Source organism: Uloborus diversus, chromosome 7 (genome assembly GCF_026930045.1).
Source record: "Uloborus diversus isolate 005 chromosome 7, Udiv.v.3.1, whole genome shotgun sequence".
Classification (NCBI taxonomy): domain Eukaryota; kingdom Metazoa; phylum Arthropoda; class Arachnida; order Araneae; family Uloboridae; genus Uloborus; species Uloborus diversus.
The window spans coordinates 148423332-148437359 of NC_072737.1; the positions used below are offsets into that span (position 1 = coordinate 148423332).

The 14028-nt window shown below is 34.0% G+C and overlaps 1 protein-coding gene across 1 annotated transcript in view; it reads right to left on the bottom strand.

Moving 5' to 3' along the window:
* The window catches only part of LOC129225694 (uncharacterized), a 56876-nt gene that overhangs the window by 32189 nt on the left and 10659 nt on the right, over positions 1–14028 (bottom strand). The window lies entirely within an intron of this gene.

The window sequence follows — 14028 nt, forward strand, 5'->3', positions numbered from 1 at the left end:
TGTGTGAATTTGTAAGAATATGGTTTTTTTTAATCTTAAATTAATTTAACTAACCATATTTTACAGCAGCATTTAGTTGGAATGGACAGTATGCAAAATATTTTCTTGAATATATTATCGTAGAACAAAATGAAAAATGTTTAACCGAGAAAGAATTTACTTTATTGCTTTTATTCTCAGCTGAAAGGTTTCGCCAAATTTGTTTAGGGTTATAGTTTTAGTATTGTGCGAGCAAAGTACCCTTGGCGAGATTCCGCACGTTTACAATTCCACCATTTTTAATTTTTATCATGAGTGGAATAAAATGGTAGAAATTTACAGAATTCGATAAGTAAAAAGAAATAATGGTAGATCAACTGAAAAGAAAACTACCAACATATATCCGTGAGAATTCTGTTGATGATTTGCATAGCATGACATAATTAAATCATAACTCAGAAATTAGAAACATCGAAACAAAAATTTTAAATTAACCAATTCGGGAATTTGAGAGAAATAACTCAGCTGTAAATGCAAAACAATAAGCGCTAGCCAAGTAAGGCAAAGAAGTATCATCTTCTTTTGATAATAATTCGTAATGTCAGATTAAATTTTCTAGCATTAATTGTTATTCTTGTCAGGCCACAATTATTATTTAGTTTTATCAAGAATTGATAAATATCGAATTCAACATCGTGGAAATAAATGGCTGCTTCGTAGTTTGCATTAATATTTGACGTTTAGTAATGCTTCTTGAATTCTCATTTCTTTCTACGTGGACCAGAATATCAACAAGACTTTGAAAATTAATTTAAAAAGAATAAAGCAGAAAAATCATGCATACGAACAAAATTTACTAGGCTTTTTAGCATTTTCTTCGTTACCACGTGCGTTTGTTTTACCTTTTTTGTCCGCCATTAGAAAGTGGCTACAGTGTCCCCTATAGTTTGTTGGAGTTGCGAATATGTTTTGGTAATGTTTAACATGCAAGGAAAGACTTTATTGTGACAAGGCTGAACTCTAGCCGGTAACTTTAACAGTTTTACTGGTAAGACTGTGTCATTTCAGGGAAATGAAGAAACAAAAACAATTCGCAACTCCAATGAACTATAGATGGCGCTGCAGCCTCTGTCTAACGGCGGATGAAAAAGGTAAAACAAACAAATGCCGTAACTTATAACTTGATTTGACGCTTAGTGAATGATTGTAATTTTTCATCGTGTTTGTGAGAAGCTTTCTCTTCCATTCTTCTGAAATTACATTACACCACAAACTGTCTGAAGCCTGTAATTTACCCCAAAACAAAGCACTGGCAATGGAATGTTTTACCCTTTTCTTTAGTATTGTTAATCACCGCAAGGTAGCGTATTCGGGCTCTTTAGTTGCGAATTAACGCTATCCACTGGAGTTTAGGGTTAATCCACTAGTGTTAGGGTTAAAATTTCATCTATCAAAATATCACCAAACGGGCTATTCGCAACTCCAACGTACTATAGGGGGCACTGCAGTCACTGTCTAATGGCCGACTTAAAAACTAAAACAAACGCATATGGTAACGAAGAAAATGCTAAAAGTGTTGTGATTTTTGTTCGTATGTATGATATTTTTCGCTTTATTCTTTTAAAATTAATTTTCAAAGTCCTGTGGGTATTCTGGCCCACGTAGAAAGAAATGAGAATTCAAGAAGCATTACTAAACGTCAAAGATTAATGCAAACTACGTAGTTCGTAGTTCTAAGCAGCTATTTCCACGATGTTGAATTCGATATTTATCAATTCTTGATAAAACTAAATAATAATTGTGGCCTGACAAGAACAACAATTAATGCTAGAAAATTCAATATGACATTACAAATTATTATCGAAAGAAGATGATACTTCTTTGCCTTGCTTGGCTAGCGCTTATTTGTCTTGCATTTGTTGCTGAGTTATTTCTCTCGAATTCCCGAATCGGTTAATTTAAAATTTTTCTGTTTCGATTTTTCTAATTTCTGAGTAACGATTTAATTATGTCAAGTTATGCAAATCATCTACAGAATTCTTACGGATATATGGTGGTAGTTTTCTTTTCAGTTGATTGACCATTATTTCATTTTACTTATCGAATTCTGTAATCTTGCTACCATTTTATTCCACTCATGATAAAAATTAAAAATGGTTTAACTAAAAACGCGAAATCTCGCCAAGGCTACTTTGCTCGCACAATACTAAAGCTACAACCCTAAACAAATTGGGCGAAACCTTTCAGCTGAGAATAAAAGGAATAAAGTAAATTCTTTCTCGGTGAAACATTTTTCATTTTGTTCTACGATAATATATTCAAGAAAATATCTTGCATACCGTTCATTCCAACTAAATGCTGCTGTAAAAGATGGTTAGTTAAATTAATTTAAGATTAAAAAAAACTCATATTCTTACAAATTCATACAAAACAATAAAAAATTTTACCTTGTATAACGGTATCCAAGTTTGTTAATCCAGTTTTCGCTTTCACCATTTTCAATCAACTCATATTTTAGAAGGAAATAAGGAAAATTAACATTATTTTGAGAAGCTCGAGAATACTACTAAGGGACGAATTAATTTCTGTAGCTGAAAGCAAACTAAGACTCATCGATTGCGTTAATAAATACTCAGAACAAACTGCCTGTGTTTACGTCAACAGACACACGTGGAACGCAACGTAGCAATGTTTTACTTTCATCGGCAGTTTTGTAAATCACCGCAAGGTAGCGTATTCGAGCGCTGGAGTTCCGAATTGCTTCGTTCAGATGTAGAAGCAATTTTCACCCGACATAGCTTGATGGGCGACTTTCTAGTGATAAAAGAACACTCGAATTTTAATTCATGTCTCCTAACTCTAGTATAATATAAAGAATATTGAATTTGAAAACTTAAGGGGAGGGTGGGACACAGTGAGACAAAGCTATTTTTTGGATATGTTAATTATAATCGGGAAATGATGCTAGACACCCATGAATCTGCAACAATTGACCGGGTGGATTCTGGAAAATGAAATTGTTGGTTATGTTTGCAATCAAATGATCGCTATTTTTATGATTTCAGGCAAGCAATGTTTTTTTTTTTTTTTTTTTTTGACTTTCGCATGCATCGATTTATAACATTTTCTTATATGAATTAAAATTAGCCATTTGATAATTTTTATTGTTCTACCTACTATGTAGCTAACTATCATTAAAACATTTAGGATAGGCTCTAAACGAGCTCCTTAAAATGTTGAATGAGAAGAAAAAGACTGAGTGGGGTACAGTGAAGCAGTCGTAGTTGGGGCTCGCTGTGCCCCATCCTAAATTCTGATTCGAAAGGACGGATTTAGGACTGAGTTCCTGGGGGGGGGAAGGAATTTTTTTTGAGCAACATTTTTATAGCCCCCCCTTACCCCCTGTTTTTGTCTATGCTTTACTTTTTGTGTGTTGTTTTTATTAATGTTTGTTTTCATGTTGTCCTTTTTGAATTGACCTTAAAAGAGGGAGCTGATATCAAGAGAGTGACACAGGGCTCCCTTTTAAGTGGGAAATAGAATATTTCTAATTTTAGGGGTCCTGGGGTTTCTCCCCCGGAGGAAATTTTGTAAAATGGATATAAAATTCTGCATTTTGAAGCCTTATAAAGGTTAATGGGACAGACATAGAAAGTGATAACTAGATTATACAGTTGTATAGTATTTTTCAAACTATGTAAGAAACAGCCATTTTAAGTTTGAAAGAAAAAATAAACTATAGATTTCTCATTACAACAACCTTGTTTTAATTATAAGTAGTGCAGAAAACCAAAATGAATAGAGGTAGTGTATCATTTTTTTTTCGGGCTAAACAGATTAACAATATGCAGTAGAAGTAAGATAAAAGCAATCAATGCTAAAGAATTTCCAAAATACTGCATTAAGGATTGAATATATAGCAAGATATGAAACATGTGAGTCACAAAAATTTATTTCGAATAATATGTTACAAACGCGAAAACCATGATTTTTACATTTTTAATGCAGGATGTGGCAAGGAGCTGAATTTGACAAATTTTGGCATTCCTCTCCCTCTACCATTTGTTAGAAATTTTAAAATTTAAGGTTTGTAGCCACAAGTTTTCAAATATTCAAAGTTTTCAATCACTTGAAAATGAAATTAGTTTTTTCAACCAATTTTCATTTTTTAAGGAACGAATCATGCTTTTTTTTTTTTTTTTTTTTTGGGAGTTAGGGACCCACTTCAAAGCATGGGCCTTAAGCAATATCTTGTTTATCTTATAGGCAAATTCAGTTCTGTTTGTAATTCACTCTTACCTGCAGATTTTTGCTTGATTTTCTTGTAATTTTTACAAAAATTCCTCAGTTTTGACAATTAAAGGATTTTTACGATTTTATCAATCTTTGTTAGGGTTTTTATAGATTTATAAAATTTTACAAATTTTACAAAACTTTTGATGACTCAATTATTTAGATTTCAATAATAACAAGGACTGACTCACTTAGACTTAGATGATTATGACTTACCTTACTTTTTAAACAGTATTTATAAAGTAAAATTGTAATTTCCCTCTAAGTAAAAAGATTCAATTAATCAGAATACTCAGATAACTGAAATTTATTCAATTTGTGTTAGAATTTAATTTCTCTCCCTCTCTCTCTCTCAAAAAAAGTGGGGGGGGGGACTATTTTTTAGAATCTCTCAAAAAGCCAATTAATCTACTAAGAACATAAATATTATGCACATTGCACAAATATGCTTTAAATGTGGACACAAATCATAACGAGTAGATCGTTCTTTTAGCGCGAATGGGGGGGGGGGATCCTCTCTTTTTTTAGGTTCTAATTTGTTAAAATAATCGTCAATTATTATTGAGTGTTGCAGCTTAATTTAGAGCTTGTTTAGCCTATATTTTCATACACATACCCAAATGTTTTTCAGTCCAAAATAGTGAATTTAGACACATTTTCAGCACCCCAGTGACAGCTGCACTATTTGTATTTGATGTTCGTTTTTTTTTTTTTTTTTTTTCCTTTTCTTTTCTCCCATCAGAAAAGGACATTCGCTATTCTCTTTATTTTCACTGAACTATTCAAAAAAGAAAAAAGTCATGATTTTTTTGTTTTAATATTTTGGAAGATGTGTTGTTACTATATAAAGTCCTCTCAAAACTGCGGGGTATTGCCCTTATGCCCCCCCCCCCCCCCCATAAATCCATTCATGCTCTTCTAAACTAATAAAAAAAATTGATTTTTTTTATTTTTGGAAAACGTGTTATTACTACATAAAGTTCTCCCAAAACTGGAGTGGCATTGCCCCCCTCTGCCCCTCCATAAATCCGCCTATGCGAAAGGGAAGGTTTTTAAAATTTATTTTATGAACTAAGAGTTTTCAACTTGCTGTTTATTTAATTTACAGGTAATTACACCTCATTAAAAATGCGAATTAAACCACGTAAGGCGAAAAAAGGGACATTTTCCGACGATTCCATGAGAAATCATTTGTACTTACCTTCTGATTCCAAGCAACATTTCAGATAAAGTAGATCACAATAATCTGAAAATCTATACTAATATTATGAAGACAGAGAGAGGGCGGATTTTTGTGTATTTATATGTTTGAGGTAATCTCCGGAACCACTGCACCTATTTGAAAAATTCCTTCCCTATATGAAAGGTGCTTTCTCACTGAGTGACATAGACTATAATTCGATAAAATCCAATAAATAGTTCGTTTTATTTCCTTTTACAAAAAAGGAACTTTGGTATGACTTCCTTTTACTCCAATTCAATGTCATTTCCCCATTACTGGCAATTTTAATGTGATTCAATAGTTTACTCTCTAAATATAACCAACAGTGGCCAAATTGAAACAGATTTTAAAGACAATCGCCAAATTTGTCGCCAATTTGGCAACAAAACTTGCCGACCAAAATACTGGCGATATATTGCCAAGTATCCGCCAAATTATAACACCACTTGAGTTTACATCGAAAGTAACAACGATTTCCCCCTCCCCCCAAAAAAGGGGCAAAAGACCCCTTTAGAAACCTCCAAATGCAAACAAAAGGGGAGGTGCACGACTAGACCCAACTAGGAGTCTATGTACCAAATTTCAATTTTCTAGGACTTACCGTTCTTGAGTTATGAGACAGACATACGCACATCCGAACATACGCACATCCGTACATACATACATACGTACGTACAGACGTCACGAGAAAATTCGTTGTAATTAACTCGGAAATCGTCATTATGGATATTTCGCGTGTCTATACGTTCTTAGGCACTTATCCACGTGTGGTCGAGTAGAAAAAAAAAACTCAATATTCATTCGGGGATGTGTAAAATGGAAATTAAAGTCGATTTTTGAGTGAAATTTTTTTTTTTGCGAATACAATACTTACTTTTTTGTAAAAGGAAGTAAAAAGTGATGGAATTGTTCCACAGTTTCTTTTTGACACCATTGGAAAAAGCGACATTTTCGGTTACGCTTTTCGAATCCATTGTTTCTTTCCTCATTTTGCATTTAATTTCTTAAACTTATTTTATTTCGTGTTTCCATGGTTACGCTTTTAAAATCCATCTTTCGCATTTCAATTTCTTAAAAGTATTTTAATATCTGTCGTCATTGTTTGGAAGGGTAATTTTGCATGGTGTTTTTTTTTTTTTTTTATTTCAGCCTGATTGTTGAATATATGTCACTTGACACAATTTTTATTCTCAAAGTAGACCGGACAAAGCCGGGCAACGCAGCTCTTAATATATAAAGATTTGAAAGCTACTGTTAATGTGATTTTATACTTTTTTGTTTGTTTGGCGAAACATTTATTATTGCCAAAAAAAAAACATCCGCTTCACTCGCAAAAGGGCTGGGTTCCGGTAGCGTGGTCGCTTGGCGCGTTAGACGCTGAGCAGTTCAGTCTAGGATTATTGTTTTAAAGCAACCGTAAGTGTAATTCATTGTTTTGGCGATTTGTTGTGAAAATAAAGAAACTTTTGATTTGTTTTTATCCAAGTGAAATGTACGACATTTTTTTCTTTTTCTCTCACGATGATCTTTGAATGTTCCACTGGATGTTTTTGTTTGTTTGTTTGTTTTTTCGTTAGACGGATGTATTATGATAGTGTGGTTGCTGGGCGAGTTTGGCGATAAACAATAGAGTTGTGGAACTATTTTTACATTTGAAAGATATTATGTGATGTCTTTTTTTTTGGTTTATTTGGTGAAATATTTTAAATTGCAGTAAAAACCGCTTCACTCGCTAAATAGAGTTTTAAAGCAACTGTAAATCTAATTTAATGATTTGACGAAAAGTTTTAGATTCCAAAGAAACTTTAATAGTTTTTTTTTTTTTTTTTTTGAAAAGGTGTGTACGCATTTTATACAAAGAAAAATGATCATTTCACATCAGAGGGGGAGGGGGCGTCAATTTTTTTTTATTCAACGGACTTCTATTAAATGTTTAGTACGGGCATCGCTGTGCGGGTACTGATTTTTATAGATAAAACCGATACAAAAGAGCATTCTAGCTCTAGTGTAGCAGTGAGTGTTTTTTAGGTTCTTAAGAGTTTCAGAGGATATCCAAAAATCGTAGAGAGAAAAGGTTGAGTGATGAAGAAGGAGCATAAAAAGGAAAAAAGTATCACTGAAAGTAATACTCCCGGAAAACAAGTTTTGGAAGAAAAAAACGCAAAAACTAGATAAACCAACATTTTTTCTAAATTTTTTCCATTTATTTGATACAACCGATGAGGTAGAAAAAATCTTATCAGACCACACTGATAAGTGCGAAAATCTACCGTCTGGGTTTCAAGAGCAATATCATGGCATACTTGCAGTTCTGATAGAATTTTCCATCCAACAGAACTCTTTTTATGTTGGAAATGTTCTAACGGTAGCTGATAACGATGGAGTTAACGATGGTACATTAGTTTTTGGTGCAAAAGTAAGACCATTTTGGCTGTTTTTATTTGACCAACTGTACCACATGCTGCATCCGTTCCGAATAAAACTATTAATTTTTGATTACAGCTCCTACGAAAAGAAATTTTACGAAACCAATCTTTTTTGTTTTTTGAAAATTAAATTTTAATTTTATGTACGATGAAACTTGAATCTTTTTTTCACTAAGATTTAATTTTATTTTAAACGTAGAACATATTATGTTCTACTCAACCCTATATATGCTGTCTCACTATGCCCCATGCGTGGGGGGCAATGAGACAACATTTTACGTTTCCTTTTTTTTTTATATTGTCTCAAAAACTTTAAATAGCAATGAAGTTTTTGTGTTTCAAAAGTTTGCATACTTCAGCTGCATTACAAATCCACCTTAAAAATTTTCTTCTGGAAACAAAGTTTCCAAATTTCTTAAATTTTAAAACTTTTGTCTCACTGTGCCCCCTTTTCTTTACCGTGCAAGCCGGGCGACGCAGCAAGTTATAAATGTATCATTAATATTAATTATTATCAACATATTAATACATTGATCATTGGATCCCCTCCGCAATTAAAACCTGACTAACGTTACTGCTTCGCAGCGTCCTAATGCTGCAATTAGGATCTGCGAAGCCTTCCTAATGCTGCCATATTAGGTTTGCACTAATTAAAGTTGAATTTTTTTTTTTCTCAGATCGTTTCCTCGCATATCAATGAAAAATTTTACTACTTCCACCGTACACAAGGAACTTAATACTGTACTTATTTTTTATCATTATCACGGGAACCGGAGCGTCCCGCCCCGCCAAGGAAACTAAACGTGAGCATCCAGCAGAAGCAAATCCACCGCCAAAGACGAAAGAAAATAAAAGCGACCAAGAACAAGATTACACGACAGACCAAGTTGGGGTTTTTTGGGTTTTTCACCCCTCTGTATCTCAGCCCCATGAAGACCCCCGGAGTTGATTTTCAGTACACTCAATCTCTAGTGGCCCCTGACGCCGTAAACCAAAATACAATCCCCTGGACCACCAGGGGGAGGAGGTATTAAAGTTATAAAATCGCTGTTCCAAAAAGTTTTCGCTTTCTTTGACAGGGAAGACGAAAAAAGGAATCAAGCTGAAATTTCACACACACATTCCTTGTGCTCTATTGATGTGCCTTTTGTGCCAGTTGACCCCCCCTCCCCTTCCCCCCTCATTTTTACCCCCCAAATTGTACCTTCCCGGGGTTCTATCACAGGCCCCGGAGGACTACGGTAATGATTTTTTGTATACATATTCTTGGGGGGGCCATTGAGTACATATACAAAAATTCAACCCCCGGGGACATCATGGGTCGGAGTAATTGAAGTTTGAAAATCACTAATTTTCCCTAAATTCTTATGTACTTACTCTCAGCTCATAGGGTTTGTTTATCTCGGACTGCAATTGCAAGGTTAGAACAAATCTAACAGTTATTCCAAAGTTGTATTAGGAAATGAAATTCAATCAAGACTAAAACATATCCAACAGTTGCAACTAGACGTCAAATCGCGGATATCAAATTTGCCACAGCGACTGCGCATGCGCGCGGACTAGCTCATTATGCTTTCTGTTTTCAGATTCTGTTGTTTATTTATACTTAAGCAGGGAAACAAATTAATGAATGAGATTAGAATGCTGTCCTAAACCCCCCCCCCCCCCCATCCCCCAAGGTTTGCCGGTACGAAATTTCCTTCCCCCTGTTTTTCAGTTTTGATATATTTATGGAGGGAAGAAATTTTAAATGTCGGCGCGAAACTGGGGTTAAACCATTACAAAATTTTACGTGACAAATTATATGAAACTGCACGCATATGAATACGGCACATATAACTTTTTAATTGAAAGCGAAAAGTAGCACTTTTTTATATTGGTTTGCTTATTTTCTAAATTAATGGATTTTTCACAAACAACACAAAATGAATTGAAAATATATGAAATATGCGTGTGGATATCCGTGCTTTGCAGTAATTTGTTAGCTGAAAAATTTTTTGCAATTAATTTAAGCAAGACTTTTAATGAGCTTAGTTCGCGCGCAACATGCGCATTCGCTATGGCAAATTTGGGATATCCGCGATTTGACATCGAGTATAGTTGTATAGATCTTCTGACACATTCAAATTTAAAATATTTAATGACTTAGTGTTTTTTTTTTTTTTTCGCTTGGTGATAACATGCGTTATTTCGTTTTTTAAATGAACTTTAAAAAAAACTAGGTATTAAAAAAGACAAAGACTTCTATCAAGAAAAAGATAAATCACCAAACAATTAAAATTATCTCATAAAACGTAAAATAATCTACGAGTTAAGAAAAAATGTAATTAAACAAAAAGTGAAAAGCTAGATTAAAATAGCCCTTAAGCTGTAAAACATTTAAAGAAACCTTCATGAAAATGTTGAATAATCTGTCAAATAAAGAAATTGTAATAGAATTTATTGCGAAGTTGTAAAATACTCGAAAACAATATAATTTAAAATATAGTATTTTATTATTCAAGAAGTTGTCTTTGCAACAGAGAGGATACAAGGATTGCAATAAAATTTAAATCGCCCAATTCTCGCAAAATGAACACAGAATCTTAATAGTCAGAAAATAACTTGACGTAAAATTAGGCTAGCCATTATTGTTCCTTAAAACACAAAACAGCGTTGTTTCAATTGAAAATTTTCTGACATGAAGTTCTCAATTCTAAAAATACAGACAAAGTAATAATATCAATGCAAAAAGATGTGATATCTCATCAAAAACAACCCTGTTGTAAAAATTTCCCCGCCAATATCTCGTTTGCCCGCCAAGTATCTGCCAAACTATCATCCTCCCTCTTCACCTTTTCCTTCACAGCTACTTCCATTAGAACCTCCTCCCACCTTCAACTCCTCAGAAATATGGATAGATCTTTTAAATTGTTTATCTTGTTTTGCGGGAAGCTTTCAAAGTGAAGTGGTTGCTTGGTGAGCAAAAAGCTTCCCGCCAAACAAAATAAACAATTTAAAAGATCTACCCATATTTCTGAGGAGTTGAAGGTGGGAAGAGGTTCTAATGGAAGTAGCTGTGATGAAAAAGGTGAAGAGGGAGGATGATAGTTTGGCAGATACTTGGCGGGCAAACTAGATATCATAACTTTTTATGGCTGAGTGTTTTTGGGTTTAGGATGCAGGTTTTCTTTTATGTGCGGAAAAGTTAAAGGTTTTCTTGTCGGGGAAATTTTTACAACGGGGTTGTTTTTGATGAGATATTATGTACTAGTGGTACCCGCACGCGGCTTTGCCCGTAATAGAAAAATTAAACGATCTTTTGATTCGCCTGTATATTTACAAATAATGTATGGTGAATTTTCTCGCCAATTGACTTGTACCCATGTTACGGTTCCACGTTATGATAATTTCATCTCTCGCCAATTGGCTTGTGCCCATGTTACGGTTCCACGTTATGTTAATTTCGTAATTTACTCGTCCGTCTTATCATAATTTTGTTCTTAAAATTGGAATAGAAAAAGAACCACATCGAATTTTTGGAAAATCGCTTCGAGGTGCACACTCCCATGCTACAAACTAACTTTGTGGCAAATTTCATGAAAATCGGCCGAACGGTCTAGGCGCTATGCGCGTCACAGAGTTCCAGACACAGTGGTGGCGCTAGGAAATCCCCGACGGAGGGGCAAGCTTTCCCGACAGGGGGGCATAGCCAAATTTTAGTTTGCAAGATTCCCCCTTCCCCCCCAATTTAGGTGATAAAGAAACTAATCATTCTTGGCGTCTAACAACACGAATTCCCCATAAAAATTAAAAGCAAACAATAAAAATTTTAATAAAGATAAAATAAAATAATTAGAAAAATAAAATTAAATTTAAAATTAAAAACATGAAACTAGGCTTTTGTGAGCAGGTTCATATCGCGAGATCAATAAACTAGAACAGTGTAAGAAGCAGAATTTGACGAAAAATCTGAATATGATGTAAAATCATTAAAAATGTGTGCTCTACAGAGTTTATGCAGAGAAAGAAACTTAACAACATTAATGTAGTTGTGAATGTAATGTTGCTCTTACAGAAATGAGGGGGGTCCGGGGGGTCCTCCCCCGGAAAATTTTCGAAATTGTAGCTCTGAAAACGCAATTTTAGATGATCTTCAGTGGTTTCATGCAGACAAGGCTTGGATGCTCACCTCCAAATAATTTTAAGAAATTGAAGTCCAATAAACGAGATTTTAGTCGATCTGTAATGGTATTTTGTAGGGAGTGAGAGTCGAGGTGCACAACCGAAAAAGTTCCAAAATTAAAGAAACAAAATTGTAGGTCATGTATTGTAACGTTAGGGTGATGAGGTTAATGACCAATTAAGATATTCAGTGTTCCTCCCCCCTCCTTCTTCCGTAATCAAACCTTATAAACACACAAATTTACGGGATGGAAACTCTAGGGCTCAAGAGTATAGCGGTGCTCATCCACTAGCTCATCAACATATTTATTAGGGAGCAGAGAAATCCACATCTTAAGTAAGCAGAAGAACAGTAACTAATATTAAGTTAAAAAATTCAAAAGAAACTTGAGCCCGATGCCTAGCTTTATATTAAGATGAACCTCGCGAGTCAGAACATGTATAAAATTAAATTTATTTATATTTTCTTTCATTATTTTATTTTTCCGAGATAACTTGGGAAAGCACGAAAAAGGGAATACAATCACAACTACTAAGTTTTGTTATTGCAAAAGCAGAATCAAGAGAAAAAAATGAATATCTTTTGAAGAGCCTTGCTTGCTAAAACCAATTACAAGTATTTTATTTGATAACAAATAGAAACTGGAAACGGATAAAAATTTTGCGCTAAAAAAATTAGAAAAGGTGCAAATTTTTACGGATTTTAATTTTTTTCTATGGTAATAAAAGGTCTACATCGATTAGGCCTAGCTGCTGGTGGATGGAACCGGCGGCCGCATTGGATTTTGCAATTAAATAGTATAAAAATAAATCCATGATTTTTCCTTCCTTTCTTTCTTTTGATCGTATAAATAATCATGATAGTTTCATAGGGACCGCCAACATATTTCATTCCTAGATTTTTAAAAATATCATCCTGCAAATCACAGATTATTTGGAAGAAAATGTGTGGGCCGCCGAAGCATGTTTGAAATAGAAAATAAAAATTAAAATGTAGTGAGCGAGATTGAAATTATACAAATGAATAGTCACACCAGTAGTTCTAAGCAGGACTGAGGAGTCGGAAGAAAAATGACCGACTCCAACTTCGGGAATTTTAAAGCCTTCGATTCCGATTCCACAAGAACTGACGGTTGCAGATTTTAATTGAAAATGATCGACCCCGACTCTTGAAGTTTTAAACTTTCGACTCCTGACTCCGACTTCTTGACCTCAAAATCAGTCCGACTCCAACTTCTCAGACTTGGTTCTAAGTTTTGAATGCACAAAACGAAAGTAATGTGTGTGTGTTGTGCAATCAAAAAAAAAAAAAAAGTTAAAGAAAAAGAAACGAAACTTAATAGTATGGTCAGCACCATGCTAAACTTAATAAACAAATGAAGGTGAAAAATCGCGAATCTCGTTTTTTAAATTCAATGGTTTGCCGCAGTACTGAAAAAAGGCTATTACTACTTCGAACAATAAATTTTACTTAAAGTTATCTATAAAAATTAATACATTGAAAATAACTAAACGCGTCTAATGGACAAAATTTTGTTTTGGCTCTCCTGAAAAGAGCCAATTTTCTGATTCGTTAGTTCAGCATGGTGCCGACGATATTACGCAATAAACAAATTTATTAAGTATCAAAGTGATTAACATTAATTGCACCAATTTTATCTTGTGTAAGGTTTTTTTCTTTCTTTTTTTTTTAATTTACTATATACCTACCTTTTTTTATTTTTAAAATTTTTTGAAGCACTTTTCATAATTCGAAAATGCATAACCATTAGTTTCAAACTTTTTATTGATCATGTCAGTTGAAATATGTCATACTTTCAAATTTTAAGTTTGCACTCACTTTCCAGACCAAGAGGAAAAAGTGTAAATTCTAAGTCTTACCCCAAAATTTCCATACATGGAGCTTTTTTGCAGATTTACGGAGTCGGAGGGAAAATGGTCGAC